Source organism: Halichoerus grypus, chromosome 13 (genome assembly GCF_964656455.1).
Source record: "Halichoerus grypus chromosome 13, mHalGry1.hap1.1, whole genome shotgun sequence".
NCBI lineage: Eukaryota > Metazoa > Chordata > Mammalia > Carnivora > Phocidae > Halichoerus > Halichoerus grypus.
Genome location: NC_135724.1, coordinates 3,281,236 through 3,295,966, shown reverse-complemented (window position 1 = coordinate 3,295,966; position 14,731 = coordinate 3,281,236). Strand labels below are relative to the sequence as shown.

At 43.6% G+C, this 14,731-nt stretch overlaps 1 long non-coding RNA gene across 1 annotated transcript; it reads right to left on the bottom strand.

The window, feature by feature from the left end:
* Positions 1-623: 623 nt before the first annotated feature.
* LOC118551310 (uncharacterized) lies at positions 624-14,490 on the bottom strand. Its single transcript, XR_013443121.1, has 3 exons — positions 13,577-14,490; positions 5,216-5,316; positions 624-1,539 (listed from the first exon to the last, which is right to left on the bottom strand). It is a non-coding gene; the product is annotated as an uncharacterized LOC118551310 (long non-coding RNA).
* Between the last annotated feature and the right edge of the window lie 241 nt (positions 14,491-14,731).

The following is a 14,731-nucleotide window of genomic DNA, read 5'->3' as shown; positions in this document are numbered from 1 at the left end:
AGATTTTTTTTTTTTTATGTGAAAATTAGTCTTTAGTGAAAGAGACCTATTTTGTTAGCTGCTGGGTAAATTCAGGTAATGCAATGACATCCACACTTTGGGTCATTCTATTCTACTCTGGTTGATACATAGAGATTATTGCCAAACTTCTTGCAGGCAACACACAGATGTTAACACTGCTTTCCATTAGTTAGAGACAAAAGTATTTGTAATTAACCTTTTTCCTTACCCTTACCCCCAGGAAGTCAGAACAATCTGATAATGTCATATTTAGCAATTAGTGATGTAACTGTTTACTCAAGCAGAGATTTTTTACCAAACATAAAAAGGATTTTAAAAACACATGTACCGAAGCGATAACTGATTTGGGTAGTTGAAAGTCTCCTTCCTGAGACACTCAGACTAACTCCAGTGAAAGCCATCTGGGTAGAGGCGCCATATCAATGTGTCTCTCACAGGCGGCCGCCCTAACAGCTTCAGGCCAGCCATCCATATTGCTTGCGAATGTCCTCGCCTTGGTTCTTCCGCGTTGTAACCATTAACCCACGCTCTACATTCTATGACGCAGGGTGACTCAGCACAGACAGAATTCAAGATTCCAACTCCCATTTATTCATACAGTATTCTTACATACCATGAGATTTATCATGAAGAGATAGCAATTTCTCTTCAAAGACAGATTGGATGAAGCCAAGGACATTGCCCATTTGCACGGAACAAAAAGATCAAACTAACAAGAGAATGCACTAATCCAGAAAAATCCCCAAACTTTCCCATTCGGTAGTAAAAAAACAAACAAATGAAATCCCACCTTATTTGAAAGTAGAAATGGATGAGTCGGCAAAGGGCCATCTTTCTGGAAATACTTCCACCAAATTCCAAGGAGCGTGAATGTATGTCCTGCCTCCTAAACTCCATGGTAAATTTTGGGTGGCAAGGATTGAGTCTAATTACACTAATTTAAGTGTGTTGTCTTTTATATTCGATGATGGTGCATCTGAAGGTGTTCTTCTCTTGCCGATGTTGGTCTAGTTTATCATAATTTACTTGGTTTAATCCATGCCTGCATATTTGTTGCCAGAAGTTCCTTCCACATTTACTCAAGTAAAGACTTTTCCTTTGGCCCACAACTATAGCGACTATTTGCACTGCTTGTAACTTTTGACATTTCTATCTCTTAGATTCATGTTTTCTGGCTTCTCTTGCACTAAAAGAACCACCCAGTTCTGATTGCTCTGTGCCAGGCGGGTCCCAGCAGTGCCCAATCATACTGCCTTCTGCTGAAAGTTGTTCTTCACCAGTCCCTGGAGGAATTCCTTCACTCCACCCTGTTTGCAGCCACCCCATTAAAGCTCGTCATACAGCAGCTGCTTAGGTGTCCTTTTGTCATCTAACATCTATTTTCCATAAATATCCATGGCAGCCACATCACTGCAGTATTTGTAGATGGGCTGTGTTCCATGGCTCAGTCTTATACACGTGAAAAATAAGGAACAGGAACCAGGGCGTCTTAGCTCAGAATCACCGCTCCAACTTAATCTGAAAAGTGATATATGGTGGTATCACCGAAGGGACAAAGAAAAGAGGCCATTAGATCAAGAATTTTAAAACAATGGGCATGTGACAAAATATGTGGAAGTTGCTGTGTAAAAATCTGCGTGATTTGAGGTGAGTCCATGAAGTTCTCTGAAAGTCAATATTCTTACCTGGAAAAAAAAAGAAAGAAAAGAACTAATTGTACCTACTTTGTAGAATCATTTTAAGAATAAGAAACAAATTGTACAGATTAGATAGCCCAACACCTGATACAAAATGAGAGCTGAGAGCAAACATAGTATATATTGCTATTCTTAAATAATTACTAGGAATATTATTTTAAGGCAAAGAAAATCACTTCCTCGAAAAACCTGCACAATGGAAGGAACTTACTGGACTAGAGCAAAAATGGAGAAGAGGAGGAAGATGAGCAGGAGTTATAGTGGAAGCTATAATGAATTAGGTGGTTCTTAGCCCGTCCTAAAAATTATTACCAAAAGGGTACATGGGAGACCAAGGTTACTGAGCTCACCAAGCCAAGACAGCAGGGACCTACATCTGAGCTGTGTCATTTACGATTCATGTTAATTTTTGTAATTATTTGAACTTTTCTAGCGCTCAGGTAGGCCACTTATAGAATGCTGATATTTGATTATTTCTAAAGTTTTGTCATTCTATATCCCTTAATGAGACCAGAAAAAGTGAAATGCCTTGTCTGGTTATTCATATGAGCCAGGTCCTGACGGAAGAGAAGTTTAATTTATCACTTTGAACATCAGTAAGCAAACTAGGCCTATGGCCCACTGCTTATTTTTGTAAATAAAGTTTTATTGGAACTCAGCCCCAGTCATTCACTTACATATCATCTATGGCAGCTTCGTGTTATAATGACAGAATTGAGTCATTGTGACAGAAACCATATAGCCCACAAAACCTAAAGTATTTACTGTCTGGACATTCATTTAAAAAAAAAAAAAAAGTTTGCTGGCCCCTGGGCTAGACTCAAAATAAAATCCTTCAGCAAAAACAAAAAACAAAATAGTAAAACCACAACTTTGCAAACATTTCCTTGAAGTAGTTTGGGGGATAGTTGCTTATTTTAGAAGACAAAACAGGTAACTCCTTGGACTTGATCTTTTCTATTTGCTTTTCAAGAAGGGTTAGTTGCCAGTAGTCAAATCATGTGGGAAATGATCATAAAAAGATTAAATTTATGGTTTAAAAGAGAAAAATTACATTTTGGAGGAAAGGATTTCAACAAGTTTTAAAAGTGGCTAAGAAGCCTTTAACTGGAATAAAATCTCAGAGATATGAGGCAGTAGAGTTTAGGTCGCTTATCACAATTCTAGAAATAGAAAAATAAATCTAATTAAAGCAATGGGAGCAAATACAGAGTCATGTGTCCCCCCAAAGAATGGAATTTTGAAGACAACGGAGCCCTGAATTGCCTATAGGGGATTTTACCAAACACGGAGCTCAGCCAGGACGTCCAAAGACAGAACAAACTTTAGAGAAGTAAAACAAAAAGTTATTTTAATTCATAATGAAAAGAATCCTTCACCACAGAATACGAAAGAAGTAAAAACATATCACCCCCAGGACAGGAGTAATAGACTGTTAAGAACAGGTGGAGAAATTTTATGGAGGTTTTTTTTTTAATATGGAAAGATTTTTTTCAAGTGACTGCATGGGACTTTCCTACCCTGTTAGCTGGCCTGCAGCCAGGTGGCCCAGTCCCCAGAAAACCCTGCCTTCTCTCAAGGTCATGGGCTCTGCAGCCCCCACCGCCCTCATGCCCTACTTTTCAATTTAGTCCCAGAGGGGTGCAGAGATGGTGTCCCAGGTCTGGAAGGGGAGGGGAAGCCTAGGAGGAGAAGGGTGAGTATCTCTGGTATTTCCACACACTGCATTGCAACTCCTCACGGTCATTCAGACCAACAAAGCACCGCGTGATTGCCTTGCTCACCAGGACCGAGAATCCCCACATGAGCAAGATCTGAAGCTCACATCCTAGGGGACACAGGGTCACCCTCCCGAGCAGGCTGCCGCAGGAGCAGCAATGGAGTGAAAGGTATGGGACACTATCAGGTAAGTTTGGTTTTTTTTCCTTACTTGCAAACTGTATGTTTGCTGGTTTTCCTTTCTTTTAAGAAATCAAAAGAACACAATGCAGTCATTACAAATCAATTGGCTGCAAAAGTTTCAACATTTGTGATGTATTTGTTCAAAAACTACTGGGGCTCCCCTTGGCTCAGTAGATAGACCATATGACTCTGGATCTCGGGGTTGTAAGTTTGAGCCTCACATTGGGTGCAGAGATTACTTAAAAATAAAAGGTTTAGGGGTGCCTGGTGGCTCAGTCAGTTAGCATCTGCCTTCTGCTCAAGTCATGGTCTCAGGGTCTGGGATCGAGCCCCTCATCAGGCTCCCTGCTCAGCGGGAGGCCTGCTTCTCCCTCTTCCTCTGCTGCTCCCCTTGCTTGTGGTCTCTCTCTCTGTCAAATAATAAATAAAATATTTTAAAAAAACATTTTTTAAATCTTTTAAAAAACCCTACAGATGAGTGCATAAAAGTACTTTACACTAAAATGTCAACTGTTCTTTTTCCTGAGTGGTGAAACCTGATTGCTTTTTTTCCCCATAATGTGCCTATTTCCTAAATGAATTTATGCTGTTCCCATTCCTAGAAAAAGTGTAATCAATGCTATCAGTGCTTAAGCCGCCCTCCTGACTCCTTGTGGCCGGTGCTCCTGAAGAGCCAGGAGGCGAAGGGATGGCATCTTCCAATACAGGGATTGGTTTCCTCGGTGCTTGCGTAGGGTACACACCCAGGGCGTTCTCACGACCCCACAACACACCCAAAATCCCCGCTGTCGTGGCCTCCTTGTACAAAGTCACATCCAATTCCCCCTGAGTGTGCTCATGGGATTTCCTGAAAGTCACACCCCTGCCTTACGTTCCCCTACTGAGCATTCAACATTCCCCTTCGCCAGCAACTCTAATGACAAAAGTCATTGCTGCACCAGGGTCCTTTAGAAGGAGGTTTTACCTACTTATCAGGACACATATTTGTCATCATACATACAGGGGTTCCTCGGCCGTAAGCTCTCCCAGGGACCAAGGGTGTGCACTTCCTGCGAGCAAGCTAGAGCCCCCAGTCCAAGTACTGGTGACCCAGATACCGAAGAGGGCAGCAGAACCAGAGAGCGCTGCTTTCTCTTCTCACACCACCCAGTGTTTAGCAGAACCCATGAGACTAGGGCCATAGCCCCACAGGGTCAGTCATCTTAGAAAAGCCATTTTGAGTAAGTAACAATGTAGAAGATGACTATCTTGTGATAAATGTGGTGATGGAACATCTATTTGGTTGTCCTGTTAAGTTATTCCCAACACTTTCTTTTTTTTTTTAAGATTTTATTTATTTATTTGAGGGAATGAGAGAGAGAGAGAGAGAGAGAGAGAGAGAGCAGGAGCTGGGGGAGGGGCAGAGGGAGAAGCAGACTCCCCGCTGAGCAGGGAGCCCAGTGTGGGATTTGGTCAGGACCCTGGGATCACGACCTGAGCTGAAGGCAGATGCTTAACCAACTGAGCCACCCAGGCGCCCCTTCCCAACACATTCTGTTCAATTTTTTGGTAGATCATTTTAGCTCATCACCACCCCGACTTATACCTTCTCCTACTTTTATTCCCTGAACCTCTCTGAGCTCCATGTCGGGTTTCCCGGCACTGGACATACACGCGTGTCCTGTAAATCTTGCAGCCGTCTCTGTACCAGTCATATCTGCAAAAATGGAGTCTTTAGGGCTGGCTGCCACCTCCTTATGTCTGACTTAGGTTGTAAACACTTCGGGGCTGGCGCCTCGTCTTTTTACGTCTCACTGTGCACTTGCAGCTGGGGGCTGAGGACACACGACTTCTCTGCTGCCCAGCCCGCTCCTCCGCAATGTCCACCTCAGCTGGGCACCCTAACCCCCCCTAGAGACACCATTTGCAGAAAGAAGAAAGTTCTTCATTTCTATGGGTTATTTGGAATTTTGGCTTGTGTGTTCTTTAAAGCCAAGGAATGACCAAGAGCCAGAAAATGAAGGCCATCGATCAGTAAGAAACAGATGTGACATACAATTTAACGTGACTCAGTCGTCAGGTGGAAGGCAGGTGAGGGGCTGCATCCCTGAAGAGGGAAGGCATGCTTCAGAGTCAAACGTCTACTTTGCTCATGTAAGCAGGGATAATAACTTTGGAAGGCAAAAGTTTGAGAAGAAAATCAACACTGGGAATTAACAGGAGTGAGCTGGAAAAACTCCCAAGGGGATAAGTGGATCAGTTATTCAAAGGGATAGAAATACAGAGTGGGTCATATGTGGGGCATGTTTGCGGGTGTTGTTCACTGCTCTGTCATGACCTGTGATTTTGGGGGACGAGCCCACACCCCATCATGGATCTTTCAGTGACTGCCTGGGACACCCTTTCCACATTTAGGCTGGTTCGTGGCTTACCGTGACTTTTGAGGCCAAATGCCTGGCTCTATGACTTTCCCTCTGTGCGGTCTTGGTCAAAGAATCAGCCTCAAGGACTGACTGGGGGAAATACAGGACACAAGGGCCCCGTGCCTGTGCTCAATGAATAATCCCTATTGTTTGCTATCATGCTCTCGATGGAGGAGAAACCGCTGTGTAGACTTTTGTGAGAGCATCTTTAATGCCAGGACATGCACGCACGTGCACACCCTACGTGCTCCTATCTTATTCACTCATTGTAAATACGGTGCACCTCCCCAGCAACATTTTAAGCTCCTCGTGGGTAGAGAGTCTTATGCTACTATTTTTGACTGATCTAACATATTTGAAATAGTTTTCTCCCCCTATTCTTTGACTTAATAATAGCATTCTTTGATGTATAAATTGGGCTGCTATGTATCTGAAAATGATATTCTTTCAGCTTTGTCAGTTATGATAGTTTATTTTGCAATCCATCAAGTGATTTTGAATATCTGCTTGTGTGCTATAACCTAGCACACCAGAGAAAAAGTAGGAAAAGCGAGCACAACAAGTTGGCGGGGGGTGTCCACAGAGATGTTGGCATCTCTTCACGTCCCATTAATCCTGGGGTCTCCCATGGCCATGGCGCCTTCCTCGTCTTCCCTGCCACTGGGGCTGGTGCAGTTACATGTGTGGGAATCAGGACGCCGTTCTGACGCCGCACAGGTGGTGGAAACTAGAGGTCAGGGGTGAAGAAGGGACGGTGGGGTACACCTGGAAACCTTGTGTGTAGGGGCAGGAGTGAGAGCAGGTGGACTCAGCTGGCAGAACGTATGAAGGGCGAAACAGCAGGGCATGGTCCTGTTAATTCCTAGAGGTCTTCAGTGGGAAACCCCTGAGTAAGACTAGGCAGCGAGATTTGCAGGGGACCCAGAAAGCAGCATTACAGAAAATAAGGAAGGAAACATTTTCTAGGAAAAAGATTACATGTGGACGCTTCGGAGGTTGTTGGACGAGCCCCAGAGGAAGCCGATCGATGCAGCAATTAGAAGGTGACCGGTGCCCGCCAAGGGCCTGAGCATCCTGCATCTTCCCTGAAGCACGAGTGGCAATGTATCAAAACTTCAGGTCTATAAACTCTTCACCCAGTAATTCCATCCTAGGAATTTATCCCAGGGCACAACTGTGGAGGAGTATGAAGATTTGGGTCTCAGCAGATATAAGACTATTGTTGGTGACAATGTTTAACAAGCAGGGTCAGTGAAACTCATGATGAGATTTGGCAAAACAATAAAACATTGACTATGATGCAACCGTTAAAAGTGGTATGGTGACGTAATTGTTGTAAAAATGCACATCATATATCTTACAGTGAAAAAAACAGCTAACAAAATGGTATGTCTGTCTTTCCCTTTTCTTGAACATCCATACACAAATGTAATGGTTTTCTCCATCTAGCAGGGCAAAGTTAACACCAAAAATAAGAACGCGCTGAATGAACCTCGGTTATACTACTTTTCTGCGGCTGTGTGACCTCCAGCCGGTTATTCATCCCCTTTGCCTCCATTCCTTCACTCGTGAAATGGGAGGGCAATAATTGGCAATAATTGGCATCTCTTCACTTCCTCGAAGAGTTGTCAGGTGTAAGTGAGCAGATAAAGTGACATCACTTACAAAAGTAATTCTATGTGTTTGCTATTATTGCAACTTGTCATATTTTTTAAATTTTCTTCTTTTTTTGAATCTATCTTTTTCTTCCAAAATAAAAAAATATTCATGCTAATTTTTGGGGAAAAGTATAATTACTGATGACATTCAAAAAATGACTTTTGGCATAGGAGCTACAAAATATCTTTCTGGGGTTCATATCTTTCAGAATGATATTGTTGGAGGACCTTGCGAAGAATTAGGATGGCCATTTTAGACCTAACCGTGTTGAGACCTTGAATTGAAAAAGTCTACTTTGAAATTTACCACGGGCAAGTTTTCCTAAAACATGTACAATTATTAGCAATTGAATTTTAGACATTCTGTTTTCTTTTAATTGCGATATATCTATTCAAAATACCAACATGGCTTTCAAAAGTTTGGAGGTCTCCCTCATATGGCTTTGAACTTGATTTAAAAAGAGAGAAGATAATCTGGAATGTTTATTCATTCTGGTTGGTGTTTAAACAGTTTTGTAGTTCTGCTAAGGATCTTTTTTCCTCAAAAAAGTGAAGTTTTCATTTTTCTTCAAATTCAGAATAATCCTGTTTTATTCTGATTCAATAGCATATGCAGTACCTAGCATAATATATACATATGGAAGATTGTCCTTGATTAGTAAGAATGTATTCCTAAAGTAACTCATGCCATTTAGCATGGAATTGTTGATACATTTTTATTCATATTTTTCTCTTAATAGTATTATCAAAATTACTATAAACTATACCTTTTTAGAGACAGTATTTGGTAAAAAATTTACATAACATTTTAAAACCTCAAGAAATGAATATAAATTATAGAAATTAATATAGAATTGATATAGCTCCATCAGAAAAAAAAATCATTCTAGTTACCTATGAAAGGATTTGTTTTTAACAAACAAATCAATCTTCCACTTTTCATTTGAGAAAACAAATGGAGTGATATGTAGAATTAATGCTTAATTTTCATTTATTTATTTGACAGAGATTGAGAGTACAAGTAGGCAGAGAGGCAGGCAGAGGGAGAGGGAGAAGCAGGCTTCCTGCAGAACAGGGAGCCCAATGCAGGGCTCGATCCCAGGACCCTGGGATCATGACCTGAGCCGAAGGCAGCCACTTAACCGACTGAGCCACCCAGGCGCCCCTAATGCTTAATTTTCAAAGTAGAGTGAGTTGCATCCAAACCCACCAGCCAATTGCATTTGGAAATCTGCTGTATGGTTGGGAGCAGTCCTCACCGCATCTCTAGCTACCCGGTTTCTTGCAGAAGATGCATTGTGTGGCCGTGATACCATGTATCCAAAAAGGAATAGACAGTAATACTGAGCTGTTAAGAAGAGAAGAAATGCAGCGTGAAAACCTTTCAGAATCTAAATATTGTGTACTCACATTGTTAGTGGGTGCCTCCATAGCACCCCATGTCGTACTCCCCCCTCCCCAGCCCTAGGACACACACACACACACACACACACACACACACACACACACACACACTGTAACAAAGTTAGTTATCTTCTGTCCTCCTTGCTGACTTCAAGCCAACAGCAAGAGCAGAATTTGCATCTTACGTGTTGTGACTCTCACCGTGCCTCACACATAAGCATTTGCTACATGATGCGAAATTCCTCAGGGCTTCTGTGTGGGTGCTGAACCCAAGGCACGGTGCACTCTGAGCAGCTGCTCTAATCCTGTTCCTCGGTCCCGCACTGGACACCATCCCACCAACAGCTCTCAGGACTGAGGCTGGGAACCCACTGCCAAAGGACATGGTAAGGCATGTTGCCAGAAGCCCATGGACTTTGTATAACTTCACATGGGAACTGTAAGTAAGTAAAGGCAAAAAAGCCAGAAAATCAAATTTCTTTTTTTTGCATTTTATTTCTAGCATTTCTTGGTTATTGGTGAGTCTTTCAGCATCAAATTGGGAAAAGCCAATTAAAACATTCTATCTGTGACTTAATTTCTCCTGGTAGAATGCAATGCTGATAGCCAAAGGTCAGGATTTCAGCATTTTCTCAGTGCCTTTTATTTTTAATCTTTCTGCACTGACTTTATCATTTTTAATACCTATTTAAGTAATTCAGCTCACCCAATTATTCTTTAACAAATTTTTATCGATGACCCCTCTCTAGTATGGCATGCGGGTTGCTTGCTATTAGCTTAATGTAGTACAATTAATATCTTCTCGGCATTCCTTCTTTATTCAACAAGTAGTGCTGGTAGGGGCCAACCTATCTTTTAAAGGTAAACCTTGTCCAGTTAAACACAAGAATGAAATCACTATAGATCTATTATTTCTCGGAATAGAATATCTCCATTTGCATAAAATATTCTTCCTTTGACAAGTTGCCAGGAAGAAACACCTCATGCCCATTCTTCACAGTGCTCTTTCTATGGCATTAAGAATAGAAGAAATTACCATGGTGGCCTTAAAACTATTATTCTCTCCCCTTGCACCTCCTGGCCCCTCCTGATTTACAATATCGTGCCTCTTTGAGAGCTCTGTCACTGAAATGCCCAGATAATGGACAAAGGGGAGCCTCTTACATAATGTAATTCCACACTAAGGAAACTGGTTCATGGGTTGGAATATTAGGGTCAAATGCAGAGCCTACAACCCTTAGGTTGTTTGAAGAATAATGGCTGGAGTCAAAATTTAAATAAAATTTAAATCTCAACAACTAAATGATCTACAAGCTTTAGGGACAAGTGGCTAGTAGACCAATCACATGCTTAAATACTAAAGGGAAAGAACATAGGTAGAGTGCTATCATATTAGAAATAATACGGCTGCTTATGGAGCAAATGTCTTTCTTTGAATATAAGCATGCAAGGTAATGCTTCTAAATGTAAGACTTACGGCCCATGAGGAAATGGGATTGTTGGCCATTTCGGAATAAAGACATCCTCTATCAATAGGCCAGTGTGATGTTATTTTTACCTGTCGACTTGACTGGTCCACATGATGCCCAGATATTTGGTGGAACATGACTGGATGTGTCTGGGAGGGCATTTCTGGATGAGGTTCACATTTGAATACACACACACACACACAAACACATCCTATTGATTCTGTTTCTCTGGAGAACACTGACTAGTAAAGCAGCGTTTGGGGAAAAGCTCAGACCAGTCTCATATCCATAAATGGTGAAGAACCATCTGCTCACCTTGGTGTGAGGCATCATGTTCTGGGAAGAACCAGGGTCAGAGCAGCAAAAGAACAATCTATCAGAATTCTTGATGGTTTGACCAGTGGTGCTATTTGGCTACTATCCATATGACACCTCCAAGGTTTAGATAACCTTTAAATTTCCTATGCCTCTAAATTGGTTTGAAAATCTGTCCAATTGACATTTAAACACTTGCCTTTGGCACATTCAACTCTGATGGAGCTCCAGCAGAATGGAGCCCCACGCCGGGACTGCTGTCTGCCTCTTATAAGCATGTGCCCCATCCTCATCTGGACATTTCAATTCTGGAGATCAAAATATTGGGTATACTTGTGCCATCGGTTTCTTAAAATAAAGTTATCGTTTTCAATTACTCAGTCATGAGTGACAGCTTTTAAAAAGGGAAAAAGGGAATTACCAGGCCCAGTTGGTTGGCTTCTATGTTTCTTCATTTGTAATACAAGCGGTTCTCACTTTGCAAATGGGCCAAGGGTCTGCATGCAGATCTTCTAGCTGATCTTGAAATTCCAGCCCTTGTTTATTTTTCATTGGCCAAATCAGACAAGCTGTCTAATCCATAGATTATTCACCTCTAAAAAGAGAGTGTATTAGTTTCCTGGATTTACTGTAACAAAGGACCACAAACGTGGGTGCCTTAAACAACAAATTCATTCTCTTCCTTCTAGAAGCCAGAAGTCCAAGAGCCAGGAGTTGGCATGGTTGGTTCCTCATGGAGTTCTGAGGGCGAATCTGTCCCAAAACCCTCTCCAGCCTCTGGTGATGGCTGCCAAACCTTGGTGTTCCCTGGTTCATAGATGTATCTTTCCAATCTCTGCCTCCATGACGTCTCCTGGCTGTCTTCCCCCTGGGGCCTCTATATTTATATTCTTCCTCTCTTCTTATAAGGATACGAGCCACAATGGGTTAGGGCCTATCCTAACCCAGTATGACCTCAAGTTAACCGAATAAAGTCATATTCTGAGGTTCAGGAGTTAAGACTTCAACCTTTTTTAGGGGACCCAATTCAACCCAAACTGGTGCAATCATTACGCTTGCTTGGTAGATCTGGGAGCATTGGGTGCCCAGAGTGGCACTCATCGGTGGCAGGTGTTCCAGTTATAAAGGGTATTTTCTGACCCTAAAATCTCATAGTGGTTTATAAGCTATGGAACACCAATGTAGACCACTATTTCTGGTTTCTAAATTGGGTTGCCAAGGAGCATACCTCTATCTATGTGACATGAGAAAGCCCCTTGAAGGGGCAACTTCCTTGTGGCCTCTGTAGAATCATCTTACCAAATGTGTCCAGAGAAAGACGATGGCCGTTCTGCATATGCCTGCAGTGTGAATACCCTCCATTTGCATTATGGGAAATGTCACCTACACCTGCATCTACCAACCAATGTCACCAACCAATGACAATCTACCAAATGTCACCAACACCTACACAAGTGATGAATCCTCAGAACAGACCTGTGAGGGAGAGAGACACTGTGGTGATGGTGACTTTGTGGAGATGCTCAGGGGACGCACATCACATCATGTGGGTCACCTTTGTGACAAAATATCACCTCCCCTTGCCTGCAACCCTCTCTGCGTAGCCTGCTTTTTATTTCTTGAATAGGGCTAACTACTACCTGACGTGGGTATATTTATATTTGATTTTGTTTGTGGTTTTTCTCCCCACCACAGACTATAAGCCCCATGAGACCAGGTATTTTTATCTGTGTGGCCCCCTCTGAATCCCTCGCACCTCAGAAAGGATGAATAAATCAATGAACAAATAAAAGAAAGATGGTTGGATGAGAAGTAGACTAAGCGAGTTGCTTCGTGCACACCCACCTACGATTCAAATCCAAGTGGTTCTGACGTTGGAGCCCATGTCCCGTGAGCATGACAGTCGGGCTGTCTCTCAAGTCATCCCCCTCCCCAGCCTTTAGAATTCAGGAACAGAGAAGAGGTGCTACGAGGATGGGCAAGACCTTAGGACTCAACTTCCTCTTCTCTTCACTTACCTGCACCCCCAAAATACTGCTGTAGATAACCCCATGACTTTCCTAAGACCCACATTTCTAAGGGGGAAAACAGCCTGACCATCTGTGATAGCTGATGCTTTGTGAAATGTCAGAAAACACACATACAATCTAACATCAGAGTTGGAAGAGAAATGAGAGATTATTTTCATCCAAACCCCTCATTTAGCTGATTCGATACATGGTTCCTCCTCCCAGCTGCTTGAAACACAGATGAATATTTGATGCACAGTTTATTTTATATTTTATCTTTCTCAGATTTATAAGAGGGTTTTGTTTTGTTTTGTTTTGTTTTGTTTTGTTTTGTTTTGTTTTGTTTCTCCTATAAGAATCAGAGAACTCCTCTACATTGGACATCAGTCTACATTTCTGTGTATTTCCCACATCAGTTATTACAATAAAATGCTGGATTATTTCTTAGTCATTTCGCCCAGGAAAACCTATTTCAAGTAGCCTGGTTTCTTTTCATTATTTTTAGGCTCAGGAATTATGGAACTTTGTTACTTTGTGGACCAACCTATCGCTTTGCAAATCTAATATTAGGAACAATTCCACATAAACATCTGCCTTTGTGGGAGATGGCACCTCCGTTAATGGATTACGACGGGTAAGCAGTGAGCAGTTCTGCAGCCAGAGGCTCAAACCTCCATGTCGGGTTCCGAACAGACTTACCGTTGTTTAGGGGGTCCCAGAAATTGCCGGAAAAGTGTCTTCTAAGAAGAGCAGAATCTGAGTCGGTCAAAAATGCAGCAGGGAGGGATGTCCCTCCTCTGCAGAGAGGCACCCAGTGATCTTTATGCAGCACGGAGGTGGGCGCACCCCATGATGAATGCTTGCACGCTCAGTGTGTCGGGTGGGCAAGGATGAAGAACAGTTCGCCCACTTGCTGTACATGAATGCAAATGCACACCAAGTGCACCTTTTGGGAGGCCTGCCTTGTGTCCTACAAAATCCCCTCTGATGTCTCAGGAGTAAGAGTGAGAAATGCTGGCCCCGGAGCCCTGCCGGTCAGGAGACCCTGTCACTGTCCCCGCTGCTCGTGCAGTGCGTGGCCCCTGGAGGCCTGGGGAGGGGGGGCCAGGCAGCTCTGGATGAGACCGGGGCTGTCAGCACCAGCCTGGAAGGCCAGCAAGGCCATACGGCGCGGCCAGATTTGTTGTGAGAAACATTTAGACTCTGTGTTTAATGTCTGGAGCTCACCATTCCTGCCATCTCATGCACGCAGAGAAGTGGAGATTCCAACACACGGGAGGGTGGGGCGGGCCCTTTTAGGAATCTGGCCGGCTTGGCTAGAAATGCCTGGCAAGCCAGAGCCCCTCCGAGGAGCCAGGCCCCCCGCAACCTGCATCCATGGGCACTGCTGTCTGCCAGCAGCTTAGCGGCCTGTGCAGGGGCCAGCAGCTTATGTGTAGGCTCTCGCCCGCAGCGATCCTGCCCCCCACCTGCAGCCAAGGCCTGGCTCGCCCAACCCAGTTACCTGCCAACCACCTAAAATGACCCCGAGGGAGAGGGGGTCCCCTCTCTCATTTCCACAGGCCCGGAGGGGAGAGAGGGGAAGGGAGAGGGCAGGAATGGAAATGAGGGCAGAGAGCCTTGGAGAACAAGGGCCTGCTTGGCACCGGGCCCTGCTTTTCCCAGCAGCCAGTGCAGTCCTGGCAAGGGCTCCTGGCCAGGCTCCTTGCAGGCGGGGCGGAGCAAACCTGCTCGGTCACCATGGCAACTAGTCTCCCTGGTTACCCCGAGGGGGAGGGGCCGGGGCCTGCAAGAGAGCAACGTGGGCCAGGGCTTGGGCTCCAATGGGCACCTCTGCGCAAAGCCCCTGCTTGG